This window comes from Glycine soja, chromosome 7 (assembly GCF_004193775.1).
Source record: "Glycine soja cultivar W05 chromosome 7, ASM419377v2, whole genome shotgun sequence".
In the NCBI taxonomy this organism is placed as follows: Eukaryota; Viridiplantae; Streptophyta; class Magnoliopsida; order Fabales; family Fabaceae; genus Glycine; species Glycine soja.
In genome coordinates, this window is record NC_041008.1 from 11,685,258 (window position 1) to 11,696,765 (window position 11,508).

The window sequence follows — 11,508 nt, forward strand, 5'->3', positions numbered from 1 at the left end:
ACATTTGTTCTAAAGAGATTTTTTTTCATACCTCCTCTTCTTCTATCAAATTAATTTCTAAATTATAAATGTCGGTTGATTTATTTATTTTTTTATAAACATATCGATTGATTTAATTTTTTTATCAATAATAATCAACTCACATATAACGAAATTTGCAGATTGCAATAACCCATACACATTATTTAACAAGATAGACCCGTGATTAAAAAAATGTAAATTTAATTTTGTGATTTTTACGATTTTTAATGAAAGTATAGTTACCCTACAAAAAGCATAGTATAATTAATGAATTCTTGTTAATTTAGTAAACTAAAATTTATATATTTTTATAATTTGGATTGAATAATATTTTAGTACTTGAAAGTGGTGAGGTTGTTACATTAGTCTTTAAAAATAAGAAAATTAGTCATAAGCATATGAATTAATTGGTGTGGATTATTTCAACTTAATCAGCATTTAATATTTCAACGATCGCAATCTTCATAAACAAGCTCAAGTGAAGAAATATATCCGTTTAGAGATAACAAACACTTGAAAAATAAGACCTATAACTACCACAAGTTTTAAAGAACCTATGCCTTGTCATTCAAATTCTTTCTATAATATATTGTTGTAAAGTTTAAAAGCTCTTACAACACCTTAAACATATTGAGAGAGAAAAGTAATTATATAAAGTGTAAATTTATTTGTAAGACGATTAAGAGCGGGTCAATGAGCCAAACATACAATAAATCTTTAGATTTGTTTTAGAGCCAACAATGTGTTGGTAGGATAAAAAAATATTGAGTTGTTCAAGCTTGGTGTAAAGCTTCGCTTGTAAGAAGCATAAATGGTTATGACGAATACATGTATCTTTGAAGAATATAGTGAAACTTGGTGATTTACTAAGAATTGGACGTGTCTTGAGGGTTGAGACGAGTCAATATAAATCTTTTTATTTTATAGTTTTCTTGCTCTCTTTGTGTTTAAACTAACCTAGGATTGAAATTTTGAGGTCTCGGGTTCTAGTCCTACCCGAATCAAATAGGATTTTTCAAAGACAACATGTTTGGTTCAATGATCATTAGTACTATTTAATTAAAATTAAACTTGAAATGTTCAAATTGAAACAAGATTTCGATTATAGAAGAATGTGGAAAACAATAATTTAAATTCATTATCTTTTTGGCTCCTAAACTTTGTCAACATTTTATTTTTAGTTCCTAAACATTTTTTAAGTGTTTTTCGCCCCAATATTTTTTTCTATAAATAATTTAAGTCTTTATTATTAAGTAAAGTTAGTTCATAATATTACCATCACATTGGCATACCATAAACTTATTATGTTATCAAGAAGTACAACTCAGGGTTAGGAATCAAAATGTAATTTTAATGTTTTTAATGATTTTTAATACTAGAGTGTAGTTAGCACAAAATGGGGTGATAACTACACCACAACAAAAGTATAGGGTTTAGGGAATCAACCACATTACTATGGACCAATTCAACCCAATGTAAATTGTTTACCTATGGGCCTATTGAAGATTTTGACAAAGGCAATTACTTCCTGCTCCCCATTTTTGCTTCATACACCCTATAAGAACAGTGAATGGACAAATATGTCCTTAGCCCTAGCACCCCTTTCCTTTTCCTTTGCATTCAGTACAACCCTTTCCTTTCCTTGCACTGCTACTATGAACCCATGGAAATGCCAATGGAGAAATCATCTTAAACTTGTTGTAAAGCATGACCTCAACTCTCACCCTCTTTGACCTCCGCTTCATGTGATGCTCTGCAAGGTGTGCGAGCAAGTGTTGACGCATGTTACTTGTAAGGTGCATGCTTCCACGAGTGCACCCTTCTTTGAGTTGTTACACTTCATCAAGTGTCAAGGCCTCCTTCGACACAAACACTAATGTTAACATCAAGGGAGCCAAGACAAATCTAAATGAATAAGGACACTTCTTCTAATCTTCTGCCTGATAAAAAGACAGATCTTGCCAGCAACGAGGAAGTCAAGGCAAATCTAAATGAATAAGGATGTTTCTTCTCCCTAATACAAAGACATAAATGAATAAGTGAACAGAAGAACGAGTGAATAAGTGAAGAAAAAAGTGAAGGGGTGTCAAAAAATTTGCAATCCTATTCTAGAATATGATTTTCATATTCTGAAAATAGGTATTGTTGGATTCCTATACATTTTCGAAATAGCCATTCCAATTTTTTATATTCTAGAATAGATATTTTGGAAGTGCATAGGGATACAAAAAAAACCTATTCAGCAATACCTATTCCAGAATATGAAAATCATATTCTAGAATAAAATACTCTTCAAGAATGACCATTATGTAATAGGGGGTGCCTAGGTTAGGGTTTTTTTTATGTTTGTTGGAGTTTTTTGGAGGCACAAAAGAAAAAACGGGATGCATGAATTGAAATCCTTTAACAAAATGTAAATGATAGGATAAAATTTAACAATTAAAAATGCTATGTTTGCAAACAAAAAAAAAGTGAAAATGGGAAAGGGGACCAAAGCTATTGAAATTCCAAAAACTTCAACAACAAAAAATCTTGTTTCACAAATTCATAATAGTGAAAACACCATTGTTATGAATTCATTTTGAAACTACTAAAATTTAAAAACCAAGAATAGATTTTCTACACAATATTTCAATTGTTCTTATTAGTATTCGACCTAGGTTGATTCACAAGTTAAATATGGCAAATTTTTCAAGCCCATGGAAACAAAGCTGAAAGGAAATTGTTATTCTCACTACCAAATTTGCTATTGGTACTACCAACTATAGTAATTTGACCATTATATCCTTCTTCATTTTTCTACACCCCCAGCTCTTCTCCCTTCCTCTCTCACTTCTTTATCACTTTTCTTTTTCTTTCCTCACTTTTATTTTTCAAGAAATAATAGAATCACGATTATGTATTTTTTTTAATTTTCAAAATACTCAATAAAATCATGATTTTGTTAAGTATTTTTTCTTCCTAGAATGTTGTTGCACCATATTTCTGATTTTTCATGAATGGTTCTTTGCAAAGAATACATGAATTGGAATACATTTTTTTCTAATGAAGTTACAATGCCTCGTGGTTTTGGAAACATACTTAATGATAGTCAAAATTATTTTTACCATCCCAATTAATAAGATGAAATGCCTACAGATCATTGTTGGATCAAGTGGCCTTGGAATAATTAAGAAGGGGGGGTTGAATTAATTATTAATGAGCCTTAAGCAAGTAATTCACATATCATATTAAAAAATTGTGCAAGAATCATAGGCATCATCAAATATTTGTTTTAAGAATAAACTTCATGCTTTGAGAAAGGAAAAATAACTCAATCAAACATATAAGCACATACTCAAAATAGCAATTAACCAAGACAAACAAATAAAATTTTGTTAGTCATCATATAAACAAGTTAATTGAAAGGAAAGTTTCAACCAACTTAATTTAAAAGAGAATGGTTTTGATGTTACCTTTTTCATGATTTAAGTGCCTAGATCTTTAAAGATGGAAGTCAGACTTTTGCTTTTTGCTTAATCTTCTTGAGAGATATTCTCATCGCTCTCATAGTCCTTGGATAGAAGGTTGATCTCCTTCTTCGAACCATCGGATGAGTCATTGTCATCCCAAGCAATATATGTCTTCTTGGATCTTCTTTCTTCATGGCTTTTCTTCTCATTCTTTTCTGGCCATGAATCATTTGTGGGGCAATGTGCCTTTATGTGACCGGGTCGATTACACTTATAGCATTTAAGTGTTGGGGAACCTTCTTGAGATCTCTTCCCATTGTCAAAGTTATGGCGTCTCTCCATTCTTCTAATTTTGACGAATTTATGAAACTTTTTCACAAAGAGTGAGAAGTCCTCTTCATCATCAGATTCTTCTTCTTGCATTGAGGAGGAGGCTTTGAGTGATATGCTTCTTTTCCTTTTGTCGGTCTCTTCATTTTGGTTGAGACGTTGAAGTTCCATTTCATGTTCCTGCAGTTTGCCAAAAAGAGTAGCAAGAGACATAGAAGAAAGATCTTTACTTTTAGAAATAGAAGTTACCTTGGGTTGTCATTCCTTACTTAAGCATCTCAAAACTTTATTAATTAAATCTTCATTAAGAAAGGTTTTTTCTAAGGAGGCAAGGTAATTGACTATGTGTGTGAATCTTTTCTGCATGTTTTGGATGTTCTCATTAGTGTTCATCCTAAATAATTCATATTCATATGTAAGGGTGTTGACTCTAGATCTTTATGAGCAAGTAAAGAATAAAAACAATAACTTAGACAAAAGTAAAGCAGAAATAAAAGAACATAGCGGAAAAGTAAAGAGTGTAGGGAAGAAGAAGACAAACACAAGATTTATACTGGTTCGGCCACAACCCGTGCCTACATCCAGTCCCCAAGCAACCACCGATTCTTGAGATTTCCAATAACCTTATAAAATCCTTTAGAAGCAAAGATCCACAAGGGATGTACCCTCCCTTGTTCTCTTTGAACAACCAAGTGGATGTACGCTCCACTTGAACTGATCCACAAGAAATGTACCCTCTCTTGTTCTCAGTATCATAACCCAAGTAGATGTACGCTCTACTTGTACCACAAAGGATGTACGCTCCAATGTGTTAAGACAAAGAATTCTTAGACGGTTAGTCCCTTAAATCTTTGTAAGGGGAAACAAAAGATATCTCAAGTGGTTAGTCCTTTGAAATCTTTTGTAAGAAACAGAAGATATCTCAGGCAGTTAGTCCTTTGAAATATTTTGTCAAGAAGGGGAAGGGAGAATCAAAAGAATTCTCAGGCGGTTAGTCCTTTGAATCTTTTGGCAAGAGGGAGAAGGGAAAAAACAAAAGAATTTTCTGGCGGTTAGTCATTTGAATCTTTTGACAAGAGAGAAAGAATGAAGAAGAATAGCACACGTTTTTAGTCAATGAAATTTTCTTGAAAGAGAAAGTATTGAACAAAAACTTTTAGAAAGATGAAGGAAATCTGTTATGCATAAAAGGAAATCAGTCATTTTAAATTCGTGTCATGGTCACATATTTATAATCATTTGATGACTCAAGTTAAAGTTTGTGACTCTTGGTAATTTCTTTAAAACTAGTCACTTTTTAAAAATTGTGACTCTTTTGAAAACTAGTCACTTTAAAAGTTGTGACTCTTTTGAAAAACTCTTTAGAAGCAAGTCACTTTAAGAATTGTGACTTTTGGAAATTTATTTTTCGAAATTATTCACTGTTAATCGATTACCTTCATAGTGTAATTAATTACACATCAACAGATGTGACTTTTTATGTTTATATTTGGAAATCAAAACGTTTAGAAATACTGGTAATCGATTACAAGTATTGTGTAATCGATTACACAAGTTTGAAATGATTTGAAAAAGTTTTATCACAAGTTGTGACTCTTGAAATTTGAAATCTAACGTTTTAAAACATTAGTAATCGATTACATGATTATGGTAATCATTTACAGCTTTGTAAATCAGTTTTGAAAAGAATGATGACTACTGGTAATCGATTACTGTCTTCTGGTAATCGATTACCAGAGAGTAAAATTGTAACATCCCATTTTTTCATAAATAAATTTAAAAAGTTTTTTTTAGTAAAAATAATAAAAATAAATAAATAGAGTAAATAATAGGTTGTAAATGCCCCTAACTATAAATAACAACATGCTAGGTTTTTCAGACTGACTCCTCAGCCTCCTCTACCTCTCATTTTCGTTTTCCCCCTTCTCCTCTCAAAACCCTTTCTTTTTCCCGCAGCTCACTAAACCTGTCTCAGAAAAACGACGATCTCGGATTCATTCACCGTTGGATCATCGTGAAATTTAAACACCAGGTTCAAAACCCAATCACGATAATTCTCACCGTTGGGAATTTCAAAATCATGTCTAAGATTATAGGGAAACCCTTCGCATTGTAGCCTTTTAATTTCGCGCAGAAACTCAAAACTGTCTCGGTAAAACTATGATGCCGGTTTCGATAACCGTTGGATTTTCATCAAATTTGGATATGTTGTTCAAATTTCAATTACGCACACTTCCACCGTTGAGATTGCCGAGATAATATTTTTGGATGGAGAAAAAGGAATCGCATGAAGACAGTATATGTGGAGGTTTCAATCTCTTCTTCGTCTCTCTGACATTGGGAATTCTATCGGAGCAGTCGGAGGAATAACTAAAGGAATATTAGGGAACTGCTAGAGATGCTACTGTCGCTGGCTGAAGACATGTGAGTCCGCTCAAAGGTAAGGGATGAGTTATTCACAATTGGGGATTAGTGAGAACATGTGTAGGGATCCTTAGAGATATCAATTGGAATGAGTTTTGGAGTGTTTTTGCAATTTTCATTTTATCCTTATAATTATTACAGTGAATTATATATGTTTGACAGACCAATTGTTGTGAAATTGATATGCTATTGTGTTGAGCGTGAACCCTATAAATCGAGCATTTTTCTAATTAATATGAATTGATGAAAAATTTAGAGAGATATATTGATTTTTTATTTTCTCTTTTTCTTCCTTTTTTTTGGTTTTTATATATAATTTAAAAAAATTAATATCATAATTGAAATTGACCAAAGTGTTCATATAATTATTTAGAATTTGTGCATTGAAAGCTTACTTTGATATTTGTGATTCAATATGATGTATGCTAGCTTATATATATAGAGGTAGTTATTTATATTAATAATTTATGTAAATAATATTGTAGAGTGTTATAGTATGATTCCAAAAATTATTAAGTGTTGGAGTTTGAGAATATTATGGTTAAATTTGATGAACATTTGTGTGTTGTACCTTACGAATATCATTAGAAATGTTATGAGATGGTTGATGTGATGTTATGAGATGTTAAAGTGTGGACATGATATTCGATTGTGAATAAGTGGATGTGTTTAACACTTGATGTTACATTAATTATATTGTGAGCTATGAATTATACAATAACCCGACCAGTGTTTATGCACAGTGTTAAAGAGAAAGTGTAGGTTCCTAGTTAGGAACCAGTGTAATCGTGTTAAACATGTTTGAAACATGAGTGTGAGGTCGTGGTATTGTATAATTCATGAGCAGTGTTTATAAATGAAATATGTGATGAATTATGGAATAATATGTTGCCTTGAGATTACAATATTGTTATTGAGATTGAGTAAAAGTGTAAAGTAGAACATGTGTTGAATTATGAGATACGTGAAAACATGTGATGGTGGATTGTGACATTATGAGATGTGAAATTGTGAATGAGTTTTGGTTGTAAATAAGTGTGTGATTAACTCTTGATGTGACATTATTTGTGTTGTAAGTTGTGAATTGTACAATAACCCGACCAGTGTTATCTTGAGAAAAGTGTAAATGCGCAGTGTTAAAGAGAAAGTGTAGGTTTCGTATTTAGGAACCAGTGTTAAAGAGAAATTGTAGGTTCCTATTTAGGAACCAGTGTTAAATTGTAGCGCAATATGTTGTACATGTTCAACACACGAGTGTGAGGTCATGGGTATTGTATAATTCACGAGCAGTGTATGTGTGCTAAAATGATTTGAGGGGTTGGACCTGAATCAGGAGGGAGAGGCCCTGACGGACTCTTCGGAGTGTAGGCCTTGGGGGTCATCGGGTTTGAGTGCTCCTTTAAACCTATGCTGATCCCATATGGTTGGAGCATTCTCGCAAAACATCGTGACCCTGACTGGTCTCCCTATGATCTTACTTAGTGAGAGTGACCTGGCAAACCCATTGTGTGGTGTGTCTTGTTGTGTACTCCTAAGCGCCCCAGGGTGTTTTTTCACTGTCATGGTACCACATTGCATATAGGCTTGAGTCTTAGCATAACTGTCTCATGCGCTTGCTAATTGTTTATTATGAAATTGATGTGTTATTATGTCTTGATCAGAGCGTGTGATTCTTGTGTAATGTGATTGATGATTGAAAAGTGAACTTTGAATGACAAAGTGGTGGAATTACATGAATTACGTGTAATTAAGTTTTATTTGGTTTATATGAAATGTATATCTAGTTGTATTGCTTCTCTATTAGTTAGGAATGTGATAACTCACTCCCCGTGTGTTGTTTGTGTTTGGATCCTGTGATGATCTTAAACTTTGTGTTCGGGGGAGCAGATGACTAGGTGAATTGCTTTAAGGAACCATATGCTGAAGGACGTCGGGACACAACGCTCTGATAGGATGTGGCATTGGGGTATAGGGTTTTATAGACGGTCCGGTTTGAGTCGAAGTGAATTTATTATTTATTTAGAAAAGTTTTATGATGATGTTAGAAAGGTGAATGTGAGCCTGCTACCCTCTTGAAAGGCTTGTATTTAAATATGTTTTAAAAACTTGAATTAAGTTTAATTTTTTTTAATTATTTCTTTTATTATTAGTACATATATGTGTGGGGTAGAGGGTGTCACAAAAACTCTTTAGTAAAAGATTTTTCTTTTTGAAAAATTCTTGTGCTATTCAATGTTTTGAAGAACTCTTTTAATACTTTCCTTGACTGAGTCTTGATTATTTACTTGAATCTTGATCTTGATTATTATTGAATCTTGAATCTTGATCTTGATTCTTGAAACTTGCTTGACTTTTGATTCTTTGGAACTTGCTTGACTCTTGATTCTTTGGCATCATCAAAATAATCTTGGAAGGCATTGCTTCCACAATCATGATGATTTGGAAAATCAACATGAAGATCCTGACAATTGGTTGGACATTGACCCCCCCTAACCTGATTACCTTAACTTTTCTAATCATTGCATGACTGATGAGGTATCTTGATCAGTTGACGATTGATTTTATATTTATGTATGTGTATGCTACGCAATTGAAGAAAAATATTTTGTTTTTTAGGTTTGTGCACATCAAGATGATTTGTGACACTAGGTTCAAGAGTTTGGGAAGAGTCTTGAATTTGTTCTTGTCATTAATAGGTTAGAAAATGAGAAGAAAACTTATGTTACAGTGGGTTGTATAAATGGAGGAAAATACAAGCAATACAAGGATAATTTAGTCTACAAGAGTATTGAAACCAGAAAATGTCGATGTCCATTTAAATTAAAGGAGAAGTTTGTCACAGAGGTAGGTTGAAAACATTTTGTTATTTGTGGTGTTCATAACCACAAAGTTAGTGAAACATTGTTGGAACATGCATATGTTAGTCATTTAAACAGTGAAGAAAAAACTATGCTTAGCCAAATGACTAAAAACATGTTGAAGTCAGGTCAAATTTTTTTAATAGTCAAAGATCAAGATTAGAAAAATATCACCACCATCAAGACCGTATACAATGAACGACAAAGATATCGGCACAAGCAAAAGGGTCCAAGAATAGAGATACAACATCTACTGAAGTTGGTAATACGCAATCAATTTGTATATTGGTTTAGAAGAGTGGACACTCAAGTTGTTGTCAAAGATATGATGTGGTCTCATCCAGATTCCATCAAGCTATTAAATTCATTTTCAACAATGTTGATTTGTGATACTTATAAGACAAACAAATGTCTTCTTCCATTGTTGGAGATTGTTAGTATGACTTCAATGAAAATGATTTTTTTATGTTGCATTTGCTTATTTACAATTTGAGAGGACGGACAATTTTGAATGAGCTTTAAATAAGATCAAACGATTGTCTGTGAAGGATGATATGTTGCCTCAAGTGATTGTCACTGACAAAGATCTTGCTATGATGAATGCATTGGAAGTTGTCTTTCCTTCTTCAACCAACTTGTTATGTGAATTTCACATTTTTAAGAATGTCATAGCAAAATGCAAGATGCTCATGACTAAGGTAGAAGACTAAGATGTTGTGATGGATGTTTGGGCAATCTTAGTGAATTCTACTAATGAGCAACAGTTGAAAAGCTTTACAAACATGTGCGCTTGTTATTTGACATTTCAGGAGTATGTTTACTATACATGGTTGCTGCATCATAAGGAGAATTTGTAAAAGCATGAACTAATCATGTTATGCATCTTAGAAACACAACAAATAATAGGTAGGCCTGGGCAAAAAAGTCCAATATCCTAATTTGATCCAATCTATTTTAAATCACTTTAATGGATTAGACTTTTAAAACCCATCCACGTCTTATTTCAGTTTAAAGATCCAAAATCCATTATCTGATACGTAGATCTTAAGCGGACATCTGAATCCAAACATGTTTCCCCCATCAAATCCGAAATCCAAATCCAAACCCCACAGTCTCACACCTTGTCACCCTCATAAGGCTAAAACAAGGAAACATTATAAACTGAACAAGTGTAAGAGACTAAACTCCTTAGGCATTCACCCTTTTGTGTTATCAAAAGCTTCCCACAAAACATTCTCATACAAAGCCAAAAATTGGTGCGACTTTCTTCACCGTTTCCTTAAACATTGTCCCGACGCGCCGAAAACATTGAAGCATGTTACACTCTCGGTATGGTTAGTTTTTTTATTTTTATTTTGAAAAAAAAATCCCTTATTTTTAATTTTGAACAAAATTTTGAGTCTTGGCCTCTTGGGGATATTCATTTTTGTGCAGATTCGATTTTATTGTTTACAAAATAGAGGGAGTAGCATGTTGCTTATGGCGAAGGTGACAATGAACTCTCACGCGTCGGCACTGTACTCCCTCACAGTGATACAATTCAATGGAAGCGGCGACATGAAAAATGACAAAGACCTTCGAGCAGGTGTGATGCTTTGCCCACACGTGGCTTTCCTTGGTCACATCGACGCGCTTCAGGAGCTTGGTCATTGCTTGCAAGACGGTTACAACATTAAACAAAATGCAATGGAGGGTCGACGGTTTTTGGTGCAAGCCAACGTGCATGAACTCACCGTCGTGCCCTTCACCGAGAATAACAAAGTGTCCCTGGCTAATATGGATCCACCAACTTGTTCCCAACCCAAGGCTCAGGTTAGTAACCAGGTTGGGTTGTCCAATGTTAAGTGATTACGAATGCAACATTCCAACATTGGAGATTCACCTGATGAGTCAGTTCATATTAGAGTGGTTTGATATTCGAGGTGAGTTTCCGGTTCCAGGTATGAGACTTTGTTCTCAATCCATTTAAGTGGATATAGATTGGATATGACCAAATCCATATCCACTTAAATGGATTGGATCTTGAATCCAAATTGCTTTTTTTAAAAATATGGATATAGATTTAAGATCCAATTCATTTAAGTGGATATGAATTGGATTCCTCAAAATCCCATCCATGCTCACCCCTAGTAATAGATATATTTTTGTAATTACCTACTTGTTTCACATTTTGTTTGTTATGTATCTTTTGTTGACATGACACTAAATTGCTTTACAGGGTTAAAGGCGCACATGCAAGACTAAAGAGGTTGCTTTATGATAGCATGAGGGATTTATGTACTTGTTGAGATGCAATAAATAACATATTTATGGTGCAACATACTGAACTTAAGATGTCATTTCATAAAATTATCAACGTGATTAACTATGGGTTCAGTACACCATTTTACAAGAGATTACGGGGCTTTGTTTCAACACAAGCA

General features: G+C 33.4%; 1 pseudogene; it reads left to right on the forward strand.

The window, feature by feature from the left end:
- Nucleotides 1-6,352: 6,352 nt before the first annotated feature.
- Nucleotides 6,353-11,054, forward strand: LOC114420362 (annotated as a pseudogene).
- The last annotated feature ends 454 nt before the right edge of the window (nt 11,055-11,508 follow it).